The sequence below is a fragment of the Pinus tabuliformis genome, chromosome 2_2 (genome assembly GCF_031772625.1).
Source record: "Pinus tabuliformis cultivar Carrire ecotype Pingquan chromosome 2_2, CPIR1, whole genome shotgun sequence".
NCBI classification, from domain to species: Eukaryota; Viridiplantae; Streptophyta; class Pinopsida; order Pinales; family Pinaceae; genus Pinus; species Pinus tabuliformis.
In genome coordinates, this window is record NC_142300.1 from 296009720 (window position 1) to 296033237 (window position 23518).

Below are 23518 nucleotides of genomic sequence, written 5' to 3' on the forward strand. Positions count from 1 at the left end.
GATGAGGAAGATGTGATGTGTAATGTGGTGCCTCCAAGTGACGTCAAATTAGGTCTATTTATCTGTGATCTTGGGGGTTGAATTTCTCCCTCTAGGCTGACTTGTACTTTTTAAGTTGACTTGGACCAGCATTAAAAATAACATTTTTCCATGAGCAAATTCAATTTTTCCAAGGGCAAGAGGGGCCTCCTTAAGGTTTGCTAAGCTTCTCCAAGGAGGGAATTGCTCCCTCAGGTGCCAATTTTCAACAACCACAAGATTAACAAATGGAGGCAACTACTCTGTTCCAAGCAAAGCTAGAAGCATATAAAAATTAAGTGGTCCCCCCGCCAAAAAACCAGATGGTAGTGCTCAGCTCAAATAAGAATCTATTGGAGACAATATAGATGGTAGCAGTAAGTCAAGCTCCCAAGCACATGCTTCTTGTATGAGAGGAAAGAAGAGTATTGCTATAACAAAACCAATGATATGTGACCCAGGTGAACGCAGGAATTTGCTTGCAACACTAGTGAGAGAAACTGAGGCACTTATTTTGTAAGAACAATGTGGAACTACCAAGTGTAATAAAGTGGTTTTTCCAACGTCTTGTCTTGAATTAGATATTCTTGGACTTTCCCACCAAATGAAGCATGAGACTACCAAAAAAACTTTGTATCTACAGCTTGGAGCAATAATGATTAATAGTACCCTTTCCCAAAATTGAGTTCCAGGCAAGCTTTTGATGGCCATGAATGCAAAGTAACACCAAAGCACTGATGTAGGAATCGTTTTAACAAGGAGTATAGCTGCAACACAACCAAAAACCATTATCGCTTGCAACAAATTATTAAGGCAGTGTCCTTTGACCTCCACAGGAAGTAGGTTATTAATATCTTTCTCTGGATCAAAAATCGATTCTTCAATTGGGGCATTTAGATTCCGTATAGATGCAGCTAATTGAGGGGTGCCGTGTTCAAGTTCTTTTAGTGTAAGGGCTGGGGGTGGCTGGTAAACCAATGGAGTTTGCATCTATTGATAAGTGTCGTGCATGCTTCCATTCAACTGCCCTAAGCTTGAGTTTTGTGTAATGCTTTTCTTAGCTGTATTCACCAATCTTTCACGGACCAATCGTTGTTTCAAAGTAGCTAAACCTTTTGTGTGCAGGGGTGATTGAGTAATAACGCCATTTGAAGGAGGTATATCCCAAAAAAGCAGATCATAATGGAGGTATATCCTCAAGTTGAATTTCCTTTGCTAAGCAAGTTGAGATGCCACACTGTGGTCAAAATAGTAAATGAAAACTATTATTGTGGCTGGTATAAATGCACCGATAATGCTTAGCAATGGTACATCCAACATTTCCTGAATTATTGTCCAATTGTCATAAGCACCAGGTGACATGGCCTGTTGGTATATATGATACTACAATCCAAACAAGAACCATCGGACTCCATAATTCGCAATGAGACCTCGCAACCAACCTATCCCATAACGCCATGACCTTGCTTTGCAATTCCGCAATCTGTTAAATAGAATCCCAAATGATATAACCAATGCAAACGTTCTATTTCTGGAACGCCAGGGATTGGTAAATTGTTCAAGTTTTGGATTGTCCATTTTTGGGACCCGAAATTCATCCACAGCACCAACGGGAACTGTCTGGATATCTTCATCAGTGAGATCGCCATAAGGATCAACTTTCTTTATTCTCTCAATTGATGTCACAGAAACATCGCCAAATTTTATCACGCAAGTAAACTCTGGTTCTCTGCTTTTCATCACCACGGTTACACTAACATTCTCGCCTTCAGATAACAGCAGTTTGTCATCCAAAATTATAGACCTCCACTGTGTTGAGAAATCCCTCGATTAATGGAAATGATGCAGAAAAGCTAAGCTTCGGAGACAACTCAATTCGAGATGAAATGGTTGTTAAGTTAAAACCTGAAGGATGGCTAGTGGCGTCAAGACTAGAATGGAGGGGAGACGGGGAAACTGCGACGTAGGGGTGGCCATTTTTGAACCAAATGTTTTTGTTTCAGGGGAAACCATGTGGAGAGTTTGCTAGGGAAAAGCAAGGCCCCCCCTGCCATTCTTGCAGCGGATGCAGCCAACAGGAACAACGATTTATGGTTTATTTAGAAACAGGGGGGTCAAGCTTTGTCGCTGTCGCCCATTTCTTTTGTGTGTCTCTTTGTGGTCCTCGGGGGTCATTGTGAGGATCACCGCGGTCTCTATCGCCCCAACCTCATTTATCTAAGTTTTTCCATTTTCCATTGTCGCAATCTATTTGTGGTTCTTCATCGTTGACCTTAAACAAAAGCTCAATCTCTGATCCATTTCCCATTTTGGAACTAGTGTTCCAACCATTGGCTTGTGACTGTTGGTCAATCTTTAGTCATCCATGTTAATAAAGAGATTTTCACCCCAACCACTCTTATCCATTCTTTTGAATCTAAAGTCAAACATCCCCAACCATGTGTTTGGATAGGAGATTTGTCATGAGAATTCCAATTAGATGTTAGAACTTTGTTGGAATTGTCCTCTTGAATTAGTGAATTTGCAACAGGATTCTCAAAATCAGGCTGCCCCCAAAACCAAAAATATCATCTTGATAGGAGGAAGAACCACCAAAAACAAGACTTCAGTCATTTCTCAAAGCAAAGTGTAAGCAAGATGCCTCAAAGGTCCTTTCGCTGTATCTTTGTGCAACAGTGCACGAATCACAAACATGCAACATAAGCTTTTCCTGCAATTTCCTTTAGTAGGTGTGCATCCTTGATTAGATGTGCATTCATGTTACGATGCAATGTACACAATAACAACTCTTCTACCCCAATACTCTCTGGTCGTCATTGCCTTCAAATCGCTGACCCTCCTTGTGAGAATATTCCACACTTTTGAACATATCTTTACCATTGTCTCGATTAAAAAACTATAGTTGTGTTGTTAAGTAGTGCAGTAGAAGGCCTTTGATTACAATCATCAATCAACAATGACACTGAATCATTGTATTGTAAAATGTTGGGCCATTTTTGTTACTTTTTATCCCATATATCATCTCAATGGGTGCAACCTGTCCAAATTTTTCTTTAGTAGGTTTACCATGGTTTTTACCTTCGGACCTTGTAGAAACAAGAACTATTCCTCTTTCATCTGCAACCTAGGCTAATACTTCATTGCTTAGAGTGATGGATACCTCTACCTCTGCTTCAACATCATTTCTCCCTAATGGTACTTATGAAAATTTTGAAACAATGCTTCCATTACTGCTATGTTTCCCCATGTAGCCACTAACTTCCAATCCATCACTAGGCATATTACTCGCAAATTCTTCTTCCATGTTTTTATCTCGATCATTGCTAACTTTTGTCTCTGCTTTCTAGTCTTTAGTTGTTGCTTTAGATCTACAATTTCTTTTTCCTTTCGTCATCATTGATGATGCCCATGCTTCATCTGATCTACCATCTTGTGAAATTTCCGCTACATTTTTCAATTCTTTTGTTGTAATATTCAAGTGATTCTCTGTTATAATATTCAATTTCTCTATTATAATCTTCACATTTTTGGCTCAAATCTTCAATTTTTGGTATTACTTTCGCGAACAATTTATCCTATTGATTTGGAAGCATTTTTCTAAATAGACCCTTCATGTTGGCAGGAAAATCAACTCTGATACCACTATAATATCCTTTTTTAATTTAATTAAACATTAATAAGGCATTTGCTCCAAAAAATTATGACATGCATTTCGATTCCAAAACACCGTAAAATGTGCAATTTTACACAAAATATATTGCCAACAAATTAATAAAATTTGCAATATAAAAAACTAGAAATTAAATGAATTACTGCAACTCTAGAAATATTTTATTAATGGAAATTTCAAGAGGAACTTTACATAAATATTCAAAGCAAAACCCGGGGAATTGACTCATAAACACTTGCACCTAATCTCCTTGACAACTTGGCCCCTTTCAACACCACAAATTTGTTCTCGGTAAATATGAAATTTGGCCTCTTAGAATAAATTCAACCTCCATCTAGTTGTATATCACTTCACTATTAGCCCCTTCTACAAAAGTAAATGATTAGCTAGAGTGGCTTTACAACCACCAATAAGGGTGTATATCTCAACAATAAAAATGGGAATTTTATAAGGGTTTCCCATCACATGATAAGCTACAAGATCTCCAATAACAATTTATCAAATATCCAATCATAACCTTGAATGAACTCTCTTCTTTCTTTTATCATTTTCCCCATTAAAATACCACGGTTTGCTGAAATACCATGGGTCACTTTCTTAATTAAATGAAAAGTAATTTATAATCCTTTTTTTAGTTTAATTACTCACCATCACCTTTAAGATGACATTAAATAATTAAATTAACTGTCTCGTGTCTCTTATTCTCGAAAGGGACATTAATTATATCTCGTTTCAATTTAATTGTTCATTTCACCATTTTAGGATGTGGATTTCCTCTCCAATTGAAAATGAACAATTAGATCAATCTTCTTGGAAAGGGATATTACAACCATCCTGAGCATTGAGTGTGAACCAAGAGGAGAGAGTGGAAGCGGTGAGCGGTGGCAGGGGTTCTGCACTGGAACCGTAGCCAAACGCACTCATACAACATGCCCAAACTTTTCCAATGGCGGGTAGTGGGAGGTGGTATGATCACATGGCACCCATGTGTCCTCCATGTAAACCCGACAACTCATCCTAAAGGGGTTCAGTGGGTCATGCTCACTTCATGCTGCTAAGGTTGTCATCACTGCCCACAACATCAATGTACAACCAAAAGTGAGGGCGATAAACAATAGGTAGTGGGCGATGTAGCTTGGTTCCGCTGGGGATTGGTTCCACTAATGCCTACTTGTTGTATATTCTACCCCCATACAAAGAGGTCTTAACTCCGACTCATGTTAGACCTGATGACATATATGCATTTGAAGCAAGAGACCAAGGTTGGATCATGATATGGGGAGGCAACTGCCTCACGCCGCGCTTAGAAATTTTATGTTTTAAAATTATTTATGGCCTAGGAGCCTAAACCTGAACCCTCCACTCTTTGTTAATGTTGTAACAAGGAGGCAACCACAAATTGTTGACTTTTAGGAGTTGTGGCCCCAAGGTTTGATGCCCAAATCTTTAGTTTAAGTATGAAACTCTATATAGAGAACTAACTGAATTATATGTACATTTATCCACAAGCTTTTGAAGTCAATCTAAGTGAACATAAACACATGAACATAGTAATGGACAACATATATCAAGCGTACATTAAAATTCATGAGCATACAAGATATCATTCCAGCCATGCGCATAACAGGGAGCCTCACAACTGAGGAATTCATTTTATTTATAAACACACAAGATATTGCACCATTCATGAAATAATAAGAATCAATATAGTCCACAAAGCAATATACATACGCAAGTTGCATTTATCTATGTATGCTTAACTGGATAGAAATTGAAGGAAGCACTTCAACTCTCCTCCCAACAATAGGCCAACCACACTATAACCTTTCTTAGAGCTAACCACCCTTGAGTTGGATCTAAAGTCTAAGGGGATGCTTGTTCAAGGAAATACTAAAAGTTGGGTAACACACTCATGAAGCGGAGTCCACTGTCCAAGTGACTTATCTATTTCCCTTTGGTGGTAAGCACCACCGCGACTCCCTCACTCCTCTGTGCTCAATCGCAGGGCGTCAACCCAAGGTCCAACCCAGTTCAGTCTATCAGTTTGGCTCCAAGAGCTTCAGTGACCACTATGATTCTCCATAGGCTACCTGAGAGAGTGTCTATGACTCCCTTTGACATTGAGCTCCTTCTCTCTTTTCTTTCTTTCTTTTTTCTAATGGCTCAATGCCCATTTTCTCCTTACACTATTGTGTTCTACACTGTCTATTTTTTTGTGTTGTCTATTCCCTTTTGTCCAATCATGTAATTTCATTTGCTAGGGGTTGGTTCATTCTATTACACCACCTCCTCCCTCCTCCCTCTTCAAGAGGGGGCACTGTCTCCACTTCTCCACTCTATCTTCTTAGGTTTTCATTTCCTCTGTCTCGATCCACGAGGAGGAGATAGGGATGGCGCCATCCTCCACCCATGTTTCCCACTCCAAAACCTTTAATTCTTGTCAGCATGGTTTGTGTTTGGTTAGGGTAATGTTAAAGAGATTAAATGATGTTGGTATGGGTCTACATAATAGGCACACAACAAGCATCAACATGCATGCCACAAGTAGTCAACAAGCATACCCCTTAGACCATTGAACCTTTGGTCCCTCTGTTCAGGACAACCAATTAAAATTCACATTTAATTTATTTAATGTTTACACATAATATCTCATCCAGCCATGGCCTCCACGATGACATTACATAGTCACTATTTTAGCATTACAAAAATAGGGGTAGCTTGAGGGATGTTACAAACCCTGACCCCTTAAAGGAACACCATCCTCAAGGTTCTATAAATAAATAATAGAGACAAAATATGATCCTTGTAGCTCTTACATCCACAACATTTTCCATGTCTTGAATTGTCATGTCTAGCCATGTCGTTCATTTTCCTTAAGGCTTCCATAGGGAACAAACTTAGCTCATTTCTTCATGGGACACACCCAATGCATTTTTTATCCCAATGAGTATGCACATGATTCCTTGAAAAACAATTTACTTAGATTTCCTCTTCCTTGCAACCATACACCTTCCAAGTTCAAGTATCCCCTTCTTTACCTCCCCGATCCCTTGAGTGATCCATTCCTTGCCAATTCTTCCTTGCATAGGAAGAGCCTTGATGGAGTCTCATAGCCAAGGCATCCCTTTGACTTTCTCTAATAACACAACACATTTGTCACAACATACCTCATGGTGATCAATACATATCATAGGGTTCCAGTGTCACCACAATAGCCTAGTCCTTAAGGTAATCATCTCCACTACACTTCCACAACAACACTCTAATATTACCATGCTAATACCACTCTGATATTGCTTGTGATAACATTATATATCTCGATTGAATATTCAACAACTCACCTATATCATAAACATACAATTCTTATGATATTAATCATAAAAAATTAAAGCAATTAAACCACAATTTTAGCAGATAATTCTTTAAACTGATACTCATCTTTATGGTTATTCTTTGTTTCATTTGTATTCATAGGTTATGAGTCCAACTCTGTCTTTACTGAAAAAGATCCATCTTTACTAAACAAGCTTCGCCTTTACTAAATAAGCTAAGTCTTCACTGAACATCCTCGTCATGCTCACATCCTAGTGAGTGTGGGGCATATTTCTCTTCCCATCAACTACTCACCTTTATGAGCCCGGGAAACCACCATTCCAAGTAGTCAACTTGTCCAAAGGTTTCCTTCATAGGCCCCCATTATCTACTCACCCTTTTGGGCCCGGGAAACCCCATTCTAAGCATTCTAGCTCAGGAAGAAGACTACCATGAGGTAAACAAAGCGCCATAAGGCCATAATGCCATCATGGTAGTCTTCTTCCTGAGCTCCATGCTCCCTTATTTCACATGTGTCACAATATTTAATTCCCATGAGTTAAACTCAAATATTTATAACTAGAAATTTTAATTACCTAACTTTGCTTCATTCAGGAGCTAGATCTTATAAGCATGAGCCTTTTAATCATGTTGTTTGGTTCCCTTGCAGTTGATGATATATTGTCATGGTGGCTTCTATTTGACTTGCAATTTGATCTTTCAATCAACCAAACACTTGCAAGTGTTTATACATATAATCTATGTATTGCAAAAATTCATAACATCCTGAAGTGATCTCAGATTTATTGCACATATAACAATTATAACAGTCCATCTAATTTCAAATAGATTGAAATGAAACTATCATAGCATCATATGTGTGCACCAAATTCATTCTAAACATTTCATAATGCAATCAAACATTTATTCCAACAACCTAAAGAGCCAAAACTAAGAGTTACATGTCTTTAATTTTTAAGTAATTAGTTCTCTATTTCGGTTAGCATGCATCACACAAGTTATTATAATCTTTCACAATGAATATTTCTTGCCTTAACCTTCCCCTTCTTTGGCATCCATGCAGTACATGCGTTAATTCTAAAACAAAAGATATCAAATTCAATTGAAATGAATTCTTACCCAATTCCTTTACCTTTTTACCTTTACTTACTGCTTGTCTCACTTACTTCGCTACCATTACAAGCACTTTCAATTGAGGCCTTTTGAAAGATTCTAACAAACTTGTAAAATACCTACTATTGCAATATTCAATGGTCCCTGAAATTATCTCAACTCTATATATTAATAAAAACTCTATCAACTCAATTGGGTACAAGTTTCAATGAAACTTCCATAAAGGCATTTGCATTAGGTATCCAAATTACAAATTTTAACATTGCCCTTTACCATATACCTATTCATATGTTGTTATTTGTAGAGTTAGCTTTCATCCTCCATTGTTTTCAAATATTCACATGATTGGGCTCATATGCCCATGCATATCATGTGCACACTCACGATGGCAGTTAATAACAAGAGACCATTCATGCACACTTGCCTGATGGATATTCCACATGATATGGAATCCATTATATCACTTCACTGTGTTGCCCAAAACTAGTTGGTTCATATTGATCTAGTCGGCCCTCTTGGCTGATCCTTTATGCACATCTTCCCTCTAACAAAATTCTGCAAAGCATTCTTCTAGGTTAATTAGAATCTCATCACATGAATAAACATAAAAATTTTATTAAATCAAGAAATATGTTTCCTTAAAAATTCTAGCAGGTTTATGACCCATTTTTCTTTCTTGCATCAGCTCTATGGTCCATTACCCTCGCATTCATGTGCATATCAGTTGTCTATACACTCATCATGTGTTAGTCAATTAATCTATGCATGATTTATAACACTTCAATTTCACAACCAATCAAACATTCTTAATTCCTTATGTTCAAAAAATCAACTCATATTAGACCTTTGTAACAAGCCAAACATTCTATATTCACTTCAACAAGAACACTGAACATACTAGCATATGCAAAAAAATTTAATCAGAGTCTTTCCCAAAGTCTATAGCAATCTTAAGGTTCCAAAGATATTTCTAAACAATTTGAGAGGAATTTTTTAGTATTTTAGAGAGCTCATGAGAACACTTCCTCATCTCTAATCTGCATTGTCGGTTGTTGGTTGATGCCTCTAGAGTTTACATGAACTATCCCTTTTTTTTTTCTTTGTTAGGGCACTCAGGAATCAAGTGTTTTTCTCTACAACCCCAACATGTCAATGGCCTTCTCTGTGAAAATTCCGAAATCTGGAATCATACTGCAGTAATTGATATTATCTCTTATATTTGTTAAATAAATTAAACAAATTATTTGCAGTTTCTTACGACAAATATCGAAATAAATACACTGCGGCCTTCACAAGTTAAATACTAAGGAAAAATAAATGCAAGGAAAATTAGAGAAATTCAAGCACACATAAAAGCATATTAACATAGTTATTTTTTGACAATCGTCCCCGAAAAAACCCAATGTGGGAAAATTAGTGCAACAGATGAGGGTTTCTTTATTAATCTTCAGCAGTAATTCATGTACAAGATATTGAACAACAAAAATAGAGAAAGAAACACTAAGAGAAATTTAGTATTAAATTTCTGACTCTCCACAATGATTCTATGACCCCAAAACGACCCTTTTGCCCTTACATTGGTCTCACTGCGTCATCCTCTGCGCAGTGATTGTGAAATGCCCTGATGAACTGCATTCTCTCTCACGTTGACCCTTCCAGAATTTATACTGCACTCTCAGACTACTCTTGATGCCCTCTCTCTCTCCCCTGCAACTCACCCTCTAGCTCTATATTCTCTTTCTTAGCTTCATCCATTGAGAAAATTGATCTGCATGGGCAACTGAGTATCTGCACTGGTGTGTTCTCCATCTACCCATTGACTTCTTCTTATAATCTTCCGTTGGAGCACCAATGACCAAGAGTAAAACATAATCGATGGCCCAAATTAATTCCTTGTCTATATGTGTGAATTTCTAGATGATTCTCACCACATCTCAATTAATATTGATTATTAACCATGTTCCCTAAGTTTAGACTTAGGAAATAATAAAAAAATTGGTTAATAATATAATTGAGACGCTTCTGGGTGGAATTTCTAGAAACGATTTCTGGGTTTTGGAGAACTCATTCATTCTAGCCTCTCCACAAAGTTTCGTGGCTACAACACATTCGATGCTACAAAAACTAACACTCCATCTTAGCGAGGAAAGTGTTCTAGTGTTACTGCCCCCTGTAGTAACACCCTATCTCTGCATCATCTCCTATCACGCTGTTGATGTATGGCAGCTGCTGCCCACTAAATACTGTGTAACTCTGATATGTGTTGCATTTGTGTTGTTGCTGACCTTGTTGAATTGTTGCCAACTACTGCACCTGCACTACAACTCCCTCTTAATTGTTGTTGCTGAGAATCTATTGAAACAGATTCTCCACCATACCCATATGTTCTCTGAACTGGATGAACTTAGCTCTCCCTAGAGATTTTGTGATTATGTCTGCTACCTGATCACCTGTGGGGACATACTGCAGTTGGACTACCCCACGTTGAACACAATCTCTAATGAATATCAATGTGTTTCAACCTGTCATGAAATACTGCATTCTCAAAGAGTTTTATGCAACTTTGATTATCACAGTTAATATTGGTCGTTCTCGTTTTCTTGCTGAACAAACTCACCAACATTTTCTTAATCCATATGGCTTCGCATGTAGCCATGTTGGCCGCCATATATTATGCTTTTGTTGAGCTTAATGCTACTAACTTCTACTTCCTACTGCACCAAGAGATCATTCCTGATCCAACGTTGAAGCAGTACCCGGAGGCATTTTTCCTGTCAATTGAACTACATGCCCAATCTGCATCTGTGAATCTTCTCAACCTGACATCATCTCCTCGAGTATATTTCAACCCGATCCTGACTATTCCACGCACATACCTGAGAATGTGCCTAGTTTCTGCCCAATGTACCCTCTTTGGTTCCACCATGAACTGGCTAAGGGTATTGACAATGAAGCAAATGTCTAGCCTAGTGTTGACCAGATACATGAGTGACCTAGTTAGTTGTCTGTACAGGGTGGGGTCGACTTGCTTGTCCCCTGATGCATCTATCTTCTTCCAGTTGATAGTCATAGGTGTTGCCATGAGTCTACAATCTTGCATTCTAAATCTCTTAAGAATTTCTGTAGCATATCTCCCTTGCCCAAGGAAGATCTCCCCATTCTTTTGCCATGCTTCCAATCCGAGAAAATTGTGCATCAATCCCATATCCTTCATGTTGAATTCTGTTGCAAGGTTCCTTTTGCAGTCCTTTATGAGCCTCGATGAGCCTATCAAAAACAGTTCGTTTACATATAAAACTAGAATGAGAGGCCCATTATCCACCATCAAATAGTAGAGATTGGGATCTGCATCACTCTTGACAAATCCCAACTACTGTAAGTAATAGTCAATCCGATCGTACCACGCCTTGGGTGCCTTCTTGAGCCCATATAAGGCTTTCTTCAACCTGCATACATGAGTGTGTCTCTCATGAGTCTCGAAGCCTTCTGGCTACTCTATGTATACCTCTTCTCCTATCACCCCATTCAATAATGGTGTCTTGACGTCCATCTGGTGAATTTCCCATGCAATTTGTGCTGCTAGGGATATGACGGATCTGATAGAGGTATATTTGGCAACTGGGGCAAAGGTATCCTCATAGTTTATTCCTTCCTTTGTGCATACCCCTTTGCCACAAATCTAACCTTGTACTTCTCGACATTGCCATCTGCAACGTACTTGATCTTGTAGATCCATGTGGAACGTACAACTGATCTATCTTCTAGATGAGGCACTACCTCCCAAACATCATTAGTCATGATAGAGTTGTATTATTCTACCATGGCATCCACCCACACCTGATTTTGAGCGGCTTTCTTAAAATGGGAAGGTTATGCAACCTGAGCTACCAAGGCTTGATATCTGTCAAGCTTCCTGCACTGTCTTTTGTCTGTCCTTGGAGCTTCAACAAACTCCTCTGTGTCTCTCAAGGTCTAGCGCACTTCCCTACTGGTTCTGCTACTAGTGGTGGGAGGTTCAGTCAATTCCTCCTCCTGTTCTTACTGCTCCATCTGCTGAGAACTTCTTGGATCTCCTACTCCTGAGGAGATGTTGGCACTGGTCACTGTGCTTGACCCCTGCGACTATCCTCCTACTTATCCAACTTGTTATCCCTGCTGCTGGACTAACGAAACATCTGCTGACTGATCTCTCGAGATTTTCTGAAAGCTGTCTCTTCCATGAACTTTGCATCTCACCTTACTACAATCTTCCTACTACTAGGAATGTAGATCTTGTATGCTTTTGAGGTTTCTCTATATCCTATGAGGAACCCCTTCTTTGCAGTTTGATCTAACTTACGTCATTTTTCATCTGGGATGTGAGAGTAGGCCACACTCCCAAAGATCCTCAAATGAATTATTTCATGTTTCTTCCTTTTGAAGACTCCTTTTGGCATTTTCTTCCCCAATGCTCTATGAGGTGTTCAATTTTGAATGTACACTGCTCTATTACATGATTAGCCCATAGAAATCTAGGCAAATCCTAATCATATAACATAGCTTTTGCAACCCCAACTATTGTTATGTTCTTTCGCTCTGCTACTCCATTTTGCAGAGGGTTGTGTGGAGATTTCCATTCACTTTTGATGCCCTCCCGCACACAAAAACGTGTGAAGTCTTTATCAATGTATTCTCCACCGATATCTGAATTTAATACCTAGATCATTTTCCCTGTCATGTTCTCTATGAGTGTCTTGAAATCTCTTAATCAATCAAAGACCTCATCTTTGGTCTTTAGAAAATAGATCCAGGTCTTCATGGAATGGTCATCAATAAATGTGACAAAATGCTCACTTCCACTAATAGCTTTGGTGGACATAAGGCCACAAATATCTGAGTGTATCAATCCCAACACGCCTTTTGCTTTGTTATCACTTCTTGGAAATGCATCCTTAGTGTACTTCCCAAGTACACAGCCTCTACAAATTTCATCGCACTCAGTACTAAGAACTAGAATACCCATCACAGTTTATTTGAGCATCCTAAGTGCTCCATGGTGTAAATGTCCCATCCTCCTGTGCCATAGTTTGTTCAGCTCCTTCCCGCTGCTATTTTCCTTACCTATCGGTTCCATTGGAGAATCAATCAACAACCTATATAAGATGTTCCTTCTAACTCCAATCTGTCTCACCTTCTTCTAGCTAAAGTGTTTGACATGCACTTTCTTCCCTACAAAGTGTACATCGTACCCCTTGTCCTGAAACTGGGACACTGAAATTAGGTTCATACCCAATCCTGACACATGTAGTACATTAGTAGCATTGGTGTTGGTTCCTGTTTATGTTTGAAACTTTATGGTGCCTCTCCCTACCGGAGTACATTTAGTTATGTTCCCCATAGTGATATGGAAGTCCATCTGCTCCTCCTGATAACTAGAGAAATATTCTCTAACTCATGTCATATGAGATGAAGCTCCAATATCAATATACCAGATACCAGATGATGCTGAACCTGACAAGCATGGAAATTCATCTTCCAATCTGGAAGACAATTCTGAGGCTTCCAGATTGCTTATTCTATCCATGAATTTTCTGTGTTATTTCTCCTTTTCTTTTCAACGCTGATTTTCTTGCTACAAAATTCTGCATCCTAGTTGGAAATCTGCCATGCAAGGAAATTGCTACTACACCCTCTGCCTTTGTCAATATTCGATCTAGAAAATTTAGTTTCTTTGTCGACTCTCTCAGAGAAATAAATTTCCTCAAAAAACTAACCCTCTTGGCCCAAGGGACTGCACTGCCTTGGAGGGTTTTGAATTGCTACCTCTGCAGAGATTCAAACTGCCTCCTTCCTTTTGCGTTGAGATCTCTAACTTACGATTTGTGCTTTGATACCATGTGAAAATTCTGAAATCTGGAATCCTACTACATTAACTGATATTATCTCTTCTATTTGTTAAATAAATTAAACAAACTATTTGCAGTTTCTTAGGACAAATATCGAAATAAATACATTGTAGCCTTCACAAATTAAATATTGACGAAAAATAAATGCAAGGAAAATTAGAGAAATGCTAGCACACATATAAGCATATTAACACAGTTATTTTTGGACAATTGTCCCTAGAAAAACCCAATGTGGGAAAATCGGTGCAACAGATGAGGGTTTCTTTATTAATCTTCAGCAGTAATTCATGTACAAGATATCAGACAACAAAAATAGAGAAAGAAACACTAAGAGAAATTTAGTATTAAATTTCTCACTCTCCACAACGATTCTCTGACCCCAAAACGACCCCTCTACCCTTATGTTGGTCTCACTGCATCATCCTCTATGCAGTGACTGCGTAGTGCCCTGATGAACTACGTCCTCTCTCACACTGACCCTTCCATAATTTATCCTGCACTCTCAGACTACTGTTGATGCCCTCTCTCTCTCCCCTACAACTCACCCTCTGGCTCTATCTTCTCTTGCTGAACTTCAACCACTGAGAAAATCGATCTGCCTGGGCAACTGAGTATTTGCACTGGTGTGTTCTCCATCTACCCATCAAATTATTATAATAATATTATGTTGGAGCACCAATGACCAAGATTAAAACATTATCGATGGCCTAGATTAATTCCCTATCAATTCGTGTGAGTTTCTAGATAATTCTCACCACATCTCAATTAATAATGATTAATTAACCATATTCCCTAAGTTTAGACTTAGGAAATAATTAAAAAATTGGTTAATAATCTAATTGAGACACTTCTGGGTGGAATTTCTAGAAATGATTGCTGGGTTTTGGAGAACTCATTCATTCTAGCCTCTCCAAAAAGTTTCATGGCTAGAACACATTCGACGCTACAAAAACTAACATTATCTTCTTTCCATCCTTATGAGGTTTCTCTCTAATCTTGTCAACATGACACCCTTCCATATCTCTAGAGGTTGGTCCATGTTGCAATATCCCTTGCATGTAGGATAGGTGTTGTAGCAACATTGTGTTAAACTTTCCCTGATCTTCTTTCTTTCTAATGAGCCTTTCCTTCCCTACTTTTTAACTCTTCAAATAAACACTCAAGCTCCAGAGGGTGTCTATTCTATTAGGGGAACTTTCCTCTCCTTGATCATGATGCAATTGGTCCACATTGCGTTGTACCATATTATTGTCCATTCCTCTATTTCTATGTTTCAATTTTTATCTTTTTATGTGTTGTCACACATACATAGTTGTTAGTCATGTCAAGCATAAACCTATTAACTAGTTCCCTTGGCATGCCAACACTAATCATAATGATCTGAAGCATGTTTAACTGATGTTGTTTACACATCTAAAACCCGTGTTAGTACATAAATAAAAATACATGTAAGTATTTTATCACAACCAACAATCCCACTAGTTGCAAATCCAAGGAAAATTAACATATGCAATAATTATACTGTTGTATTAAATTTTCATGTGACCCTTCAAGTCCAGTGCTAAACCTAAGATATTATAATGCCACTTTGTACTAGAGCTTCTAAAGTTCTCTTTCAATGCCCATCCAGTCCAAGTGTTGAACTTGGGATTTGATACCACTTTGTATCAAAACCTTTATCTTTATCCCCAAAGGTCCAATGTTGAGCCTTTGCTTCATATGGTGTATTTTTGGGCCTCTACCCCCAACGTTTAAACCAACACTCTGATATCACTCTATAAGACTTCCTCCCACCCCCTTGTACTATATAAAGCGGTGGAAGGTGTTACTTATTGAATTAACCCGACCTCCAAGGTATTTTATGAAGACGGGGTTAAAAAACCCACTTACCTTGAGGTATTCAAATCTCATAACCGATTCGATGATCATAGTCAACTCGTTGAGAACTTAGATGATATCAATTTCAAATTTCAGATGATATAAATCTTATCTCAATTTGAATCCTAAGTTGAAAGTTATGCCCTTTTGAAGTTTAATTAATTAGATAAGGTCTCATTAGAATTGGACTACCGCGTGGCATTCACATGGCACCCAGGTGTGGCCCTTATTCCACTAGCACGTCAACTTGACAGGGTCCATGTTATTATGTTATTGCCATGTGGCATCAACGCCATCACTGTACTGGTCCACATCACCTTGGGTTCCTACATGGCATCAACGTGGTCATTGCCACATCATCTTAGGAATGGGGCCCATAGGGTCCTCCTCCTTGTATTTTGTTACCTATTCCATATTATATGCACTTCACCCCAATTCCCAATTTTGGTGGGGTCCTTAGACTCACATCATATTGGAACCTACACAATGCACTATTGATGTTAAGTCTTCATAACCAGGCGATGGGAACAAGCAAGGTTTGGGTTCCATTTTGAAACTAAGTCATGTCATTTCGACCGAGTACACTACAACCCTAAGCATTGAGCATGAACCAAGAGAGGAGAGCAGTGACAGTGAGTGGTGGTATGGGTTCTGTGTTGGAACTGTTGTTGAATCAACCACTCTTCACTAATGCACTCCTACAACATGCCAAAACTTTTCTAGCAGTGGGCAGGTAAGATCACGTGGTGCCCACATGTCCCTCCACGTCATCTCTAGAAGTCATCATAAAGGGGTCTGTCGGGTCATGCACACGTCATGCTACATAGGGTTTTTATCACCACCCATGACATTCATTGATAAGAAAAAATGAGGGAAGTAAACAATAGGTAGTAGGTGGTGTAGCCTAGTTCGATTGAGGATTGGTTCCACTAACACCCTCGCATTTTCAGTTCTACCCCCATACAAAGAGGTCTTAACTCCACCTCCTATTACTCCAAATAATATATATTCATATGAAGCAAGAGACCAAGGATGGGTTGTGATATGGGGATGAAACCACCTCACTCGTGCCTGGCCATTTTACATTTTAAAACTATTTATGGCCCAAGATCCTGAACCCTAGTTCTCCACTCTATGTTAATGTTGTAACAATGAGGTGACCCAGATTGCCGACTTCTGGGCACTATTTCCCCATGGGTTTGATGCCCAAATCTTCATTTTAATTATGAAATTCAGTATAGAGAACCAATTGAGCTATATGTATATTTATCCACAAGCTTTTGAAGTCAATCTGAGTGAATGTAAACACATGAACATAGTAATGGATTATCATATTCCATGCATACATTAAAGTTTACGAGCATACATGATATCATTCCAGCCATGCTCATAACAACGAGCTTCACAGCTTAGGCATTCATTTCATTTATAAACACACAAAATGCAACATTCATGACATAATAAGAAGGAATACAATCCATAAATAAATATACATAAGAAATTTGTATTTATTTGTGTATGCTTAAATGGATAATAGCTAAAGGAGGGACTTCAAATCTCCTCCCAACCATAGGACAACCACAATGCAATATTTTTTGTAGTTGACCACCCTCAAGTTGGATCCAAAGTATGAGGGGATGCTTGTTTAAGGAAATCACACCAAAAGTTGGGTAACACACTTAGGAGGTGGAGTTCACTGCCCAAGTTCCTTATCTACTACCCTATGGTGGTAAGTACCATAGTAACTCCCTCACTCCTTTGTGCTCAATCAAAAAGCCTCAACCCAAGGTCCAACCTTGTTCAATCTACTAGTTTGGCTTGAGGATCCCTTGATTTTTCTCTATGTAACTTTTTTTTTTACCAGCTTTCTTTTCTCTTTAGCGACCATGTTTATCCTCCACAAGTTACCTAAGAGAATGTCTATGACCCCCTTTGACATAGAGCTCCTCTCCTTTTTTTTTCCAATGGCTCAACTCCCATTTTATTCTTATGATCTTGCGATCAATGCTATCTATTATTGTGTGTTGTCTATTCCCTTCCATCCAATCACATCTTTTTATCTGTTATGTGGTGGTTCAATCTGTTACACTACCTCCTCCCTCTTCGAGTGAGGATGTTGTATCCACTTCTCCATTGTGTCTTCTTGGGCTTCTGTTCCTTTATCTTAATCCATGAGGAGGAGGCAGGGATGGCGTTGTCCTCCACCCATGTTGCCTACTCTAAAACCTTTAATGCCTTGTTACACAGTATTTTGTCACACCTCCTGCACTTCCCTGTGACATACCCTGAAATGCTCGAAAAATAACCATCATGCAATTTACTCATCCATATGTACAACTCAAACCCTCCCTAAAACACTAATTGGAAAATGCCTTGAGCTTCCCCTGAAGGAAATGACTCTAAAACCCTAATTTTAGAATCATCTCTCCCTTGATACTGAAAACCGCAATGGTCATTAGTTGCACTATACTAGACCCACGATGCCATCACACTCTTTTCTTGGATACCAGCGATGATCCCTAAAATGAAATTTTCCTAAAGAGGACAAGAAGCTTCATGATCTAGAGGCTTCCAGAATGACGAGCTGGAGGTTGTTCGGCGTGGATGAGGCTGAGTTCTCTCAACTTGGCCTTTTGGTCTTATCCCTATGAGCTACCTCCTTGAGATGAGGGCCTTCTCCTATCTTCAGAGAGATCCTAACTCCCTTTCCCTTCCTATATATTCATCCTCTCCCATACCCAAATGGTTGGTCTTTGGCTATTTGCACCTTTATGCTGACATTGTGCCTACATACTACTCATTTGGCTTGGAGAAGGAGTGCTTGGAGAGCTTGATCTTGGACTTGTACATTCACTCAAGGAGAGCTTATTGACATCAAGGCTTGGTTGTATGCTTCCTCCTTTATACTATTAAAATATACAACTGCTGGTTCATTTTCCATAAATGTGTATGTTAATGCATCATTTATCTTAATGCTCCTTGATCTGTTAAGATGTTACTTTAGATTATGTTATTTGTACTTGCATGCTTTGTTGTGTCTTGATCTCTTGTGCAGGCATTAAAACATTGTGAGTAGTAGGACTGAGCACGTAGTGCAAACGATTCAAGGACTTCAACAAAGGAAGATATCGTAGCATCAGAATGAGGTAGGATATCTTCCTCTTCTTCTATTTCGATTGTAACTTAGGAAAGTGTCTAGTAGATTGTCATGTAGGTTGCTAGTCCCGCTCATTGGGCTAGAGGGATTGTCTCTGTCCGTAGAGAGGATTGCCTAGACAAAAAAATGGCGACTCTGCTGGGGATGCTATAACCTTTTCCATCCAATCCTCCACCCTGATTCTATGATGAGTTTGACCAACCGTCAGTTTGTTGGCTTGTGTGCTTCTCTATATTTATTCACACTTACTGGTTATTGCTTGGGGACACTCAGTCTATACTAGTCTTGAAGTTTTTTTTATTTTCCCTTATTTTTCTCTCCCATCACAGGTTTAGCCTTAACTGTCCCGATGCCATCGTCGATGTTTTAATTATAGTCGAGTTGATTACTCTTGCTTCACCCTTTTGCCTATAACAGGCACTATGATCCCTGAGAATTAGAAAAATTAGGGTTTTCTTCTTTCTCTCACCCTTTTGCCCTCTGTCAATGATTTTCCAGTGTGCCTACAATGTATTTGTCTTGGTTGTTATGCTTGTATGACTGCAATTGTCTCTTGATTTGGTTGATGTGTGTTTAAAGCTTGATTGCTTTCTAGGGTTTATAGGGTTTCTAAGTCACCCTCCACTCAATAAGTGGTTTGCTTTTCTGAGATTGATTGCTCCCGTTCAAGAGTCTTTCTGCAATCAGGACATATTTTACAAGTTGATTTTGGTTCATTGGTGTGAAGTTGTTTTCATTAGTGTCGAGTCATGTTGATGCTTTGAAGATTTCTTTAGTTTCATTGTTAAGCATAGATTACAAATTGTTTGATTTGGTTGAACTGAAAGAAAGTATGTTTCGGAAAGGGAACGTGAAAGATTTTGTCATTTACTTATTTTTGAGACATTTATTGCATTCGAAACCATAAAGTGAAATAGATTTTCATTTTCATTGAGTTGATTGCATTTTCCTTTGCTCATTGCATTAGTTTGCATTGTTTAGATCAAAGTGAAAGGAAAAATCATTATTGCATCTTAGTGAAAGGAAAGTGATTTTCGTTTCTATAGGAATGCATCTCGACATTGCATTTGTTAGTGGAATGAAAGATTAAATTTCGTTTTTACATTTAGCATTGAAAAGAATTGTGTTGATGCATTATTTGGTTGTCTCTCTTCCTTTGTTAGTTTAGCCTTCATCGAATGAAAAGGTTTCATTTTCATCATTTAGTTGAATTTTAGGAATAGGTGACATCATTGAGCCAACAAAACTGAAACTTAATTGAAGATAAACTTAAAATTTACCTCAATTAACCTAAGGAGCATTTGTCACTTAATGCAAATATTTAGAGGTCTAGGCTAGAGATGTGTTCCAGTGTCTTTAAACATAACAACTGTCATTAACTGTCTACAGTGTATCCCGAGGGTGAAATCATGTCCTAGTATGGAAGTATATAGAAGGTTCTCCAGTAATTTTGGGTATATCGGAGGCACTTCAGTATGATAACTATAGGGACGCTCTCATTGAATGGTTATGCATTAGACAATGCTAACACGGACTTGTGCTCCCCGTACCATCGCGTATATCTTGGGAGACCCCATTAGGTTTCTATCCTTTAGCCACAGGTAATCAAGTAAACCGCCTTGTAAGCGTGATACACCAAACACAACATTCAGGGAGATTGGCCGTCGATCGTTAAGTCCTTGGTTACGAATGGGGTGTATATTGCGGTTCACGTATACTTGGTAAACCCTCTTGCCTATTTATTACCCATTTTGATTTGTTTATTGTTTCATGTCAATAAAATTAATTTCCAACGATAACATGTCGAACCCATGTAATTTCTTCTTGGCCCAATATTGAGTAATTCCTTGTAAATTTTAAATTTTAATCAACCTTCAACAAATCATCTCTTCTTCTTCTGCTCTTGAGAGAAATTCATTGTGGCTGAACCATTGAGTTCACCCCAAAGTTCCCCTTCATTGTCTGATACTGAAGGGTCTTCACAAGGAGTTCATCCGGAACTTCCTCAGTCACTTGAAGCTCAAGGCTTTGAACTTGGGATTGTCCCAAGCATCCAACCCCTTGCTTCTCATCCACCACCTTCAGATTCTTTGTCACCTCAAGAGTCTGATCCGGAAACCCCTGAGAGTCCATAGAGGTTTGTCTTATATCCTCCAAATCTGTTATTTGATCCTGTTGTGATATCTCCTTAGTGTCCTTAGGATTGACCTGGTGTTCCTTTGGAGTTATCTCCTCGTACATCTTGGATTCCTCCTTGCCAGCTGTTTCCACCCATGGATTCAAAAGGTGAGATTCCAACCTCTCCTCAAGGTCATCTGGAAGTTTCCACTACCCACAATCCTCATGTTAATGAAGAGCACGAATATGAATTTCCTCCAAAAGGCTTTCCTTTTACGGGAAGAGTCCCATCTCACACACTTCCTAAAACCAATGGGCCTATGCTTCCACATGGTTATACAACCTTAGCTCAATTAGTTTCAGGAGCTCCCAGTTCTTTCTCTTTGTACCAAAATCATATTTGGTCATCCAATGCCATGCCCACTACTATTTTGTTTATCCCAAACTTGACCTCTCAAATTCCTGTGCAAACTGTTGTCACGTCAGTTCCCATTCAACTGACGATTCCATCGCAACCTTTACCATCGTTTCAACCTTCCATTCCAGTAGAACAGATTGTTTCAGTTCAAGCATCCATAAGTTCCTCATTCCCTCCGTCAAGTGGAAAAAATGTATTGCCGCCTTATTCACAACCTGGGGGGGGGAATCCAAATGTTCCTCTTGTGTTAGGTGGAACCCATGTGAGTGGATCAGAACCTCACATGGTTGGAGTCAATCAACATTATCCTGGTGGTATTCCCAACCCTGTTGGTCTATCTGGGTCGGGTAATATCCAGTATAAACAACCTTACATGGCTCAGATATCACTCCAACAAGCTTATGTCCCATATGGTTCACAAGCATTGCAAAATCCACCCTATATTCCACAAGCAGGACCTCATGTGCAACCTGGTCAATCTGCTATTCCTGGTGGATATGGTCAAATCCCATTCGGAACTTACCAATACCCACAGGGTATCCATCAAGGAACTGTCCAACAACCATTACAGCAGCAAGGGCAACCTTTGCAGTAGCAGGGGAAACCTTTGCAGCAATATCAACAACTTTTGCAACAATAAGTGCAGTTTGTTCAACAACCTACTCAACCCTTGTATTCACAAGGCCAACCTTTGCAGTAGTAAGGTCAACCTTTGCAGTAGCAAGGTCAACCTTTACAACAAAAAGGTCAATTTTTGGAGCAGCAAGCTCAACTTGTATATCAACAAGGTCAAACGTTGCAGACACAAGGTCAACCCCTGTAGCAGCAGGGCTAATAACTTCACATCCATGGTCAACAGGTGTAACAACCTTACAATCCATATGCCGCATATAATGTTTATTAACGGCCTATGGTAGGTCAATATCAAACCTACCCTGGACAGAATCCACCTTATGGTCAAGTTACCCCTTATTGGGGTAGAATCAAATCCCTTATGGTCAAAACCCCTCGCTTTGGGGAAGAATCCTCACCAACAAGGTTGGAACCCACAGGTTGGGCCTCCTCAAAGGCCTTACATGCCCTTTAATCCGTAATTACCATTTTTAGCTACATTGGAACTTCCTGATGTCTCTAGGCTTACTAATGATCCCATTTTCATTCGCCTTACTGGCCTCCAGTTCCTACTAAAATTCCAAGCGATTTCCCTAATTTCGAAGGAAAATCTAAAGAGGACCCTCAAGCCCGTGTGATAATATATCACTTATGGTGTTCTTCTAATTCTTATGTTGACGATTCTATTCGTCTTTGCCTCTTTCAACGAACCATGACAGGTGCTATCGAAAAATGGTATATCGAGTTGCCTCAAGCTACCTATGTCGACTTTAACTCTTTGGCTATGGCCTTCCTCACCCACTTCCAATTGCCAGTTTGTTATGAAACTGGTACTCATTTGCTCACATCTCTGAAGCAAGATACTGTGACCCATATTTCTGATCATATCCATGAATGGGGATGTCGACGTTGCCTCATCAAATTCGAAATTCCTGATGAGTTGTTAACTGAATGGTTCACCAAATAATTCGTAAACAAAATTGTTGCAGATATAGCAATGGGTGGATGTGTTACCGAGGACCAAGCTATTGCACATGCTTAGTATCTAGACTTAGTCTATTCCCAATCTGGCACGCTATATGAAATGTTGCCTCATGCTCCAAGGCCATCTTTGGATCCGACATCTTCAAAGTCTCCTGTTGATGGTGTAATTGGATCAGTGTCTTAGACTTCAACCAAAGCTTCTACGAAGTAGAAATCTGTTTCAGATACTGGTTCTAATCATCCTTCAAAAAATCTGTCCAATCCCGATAAAACCTCTGAGGTCCATGCCGTCCTGTCTACCACGATAGATAAAACTTCGAAAGGTAAGAAAA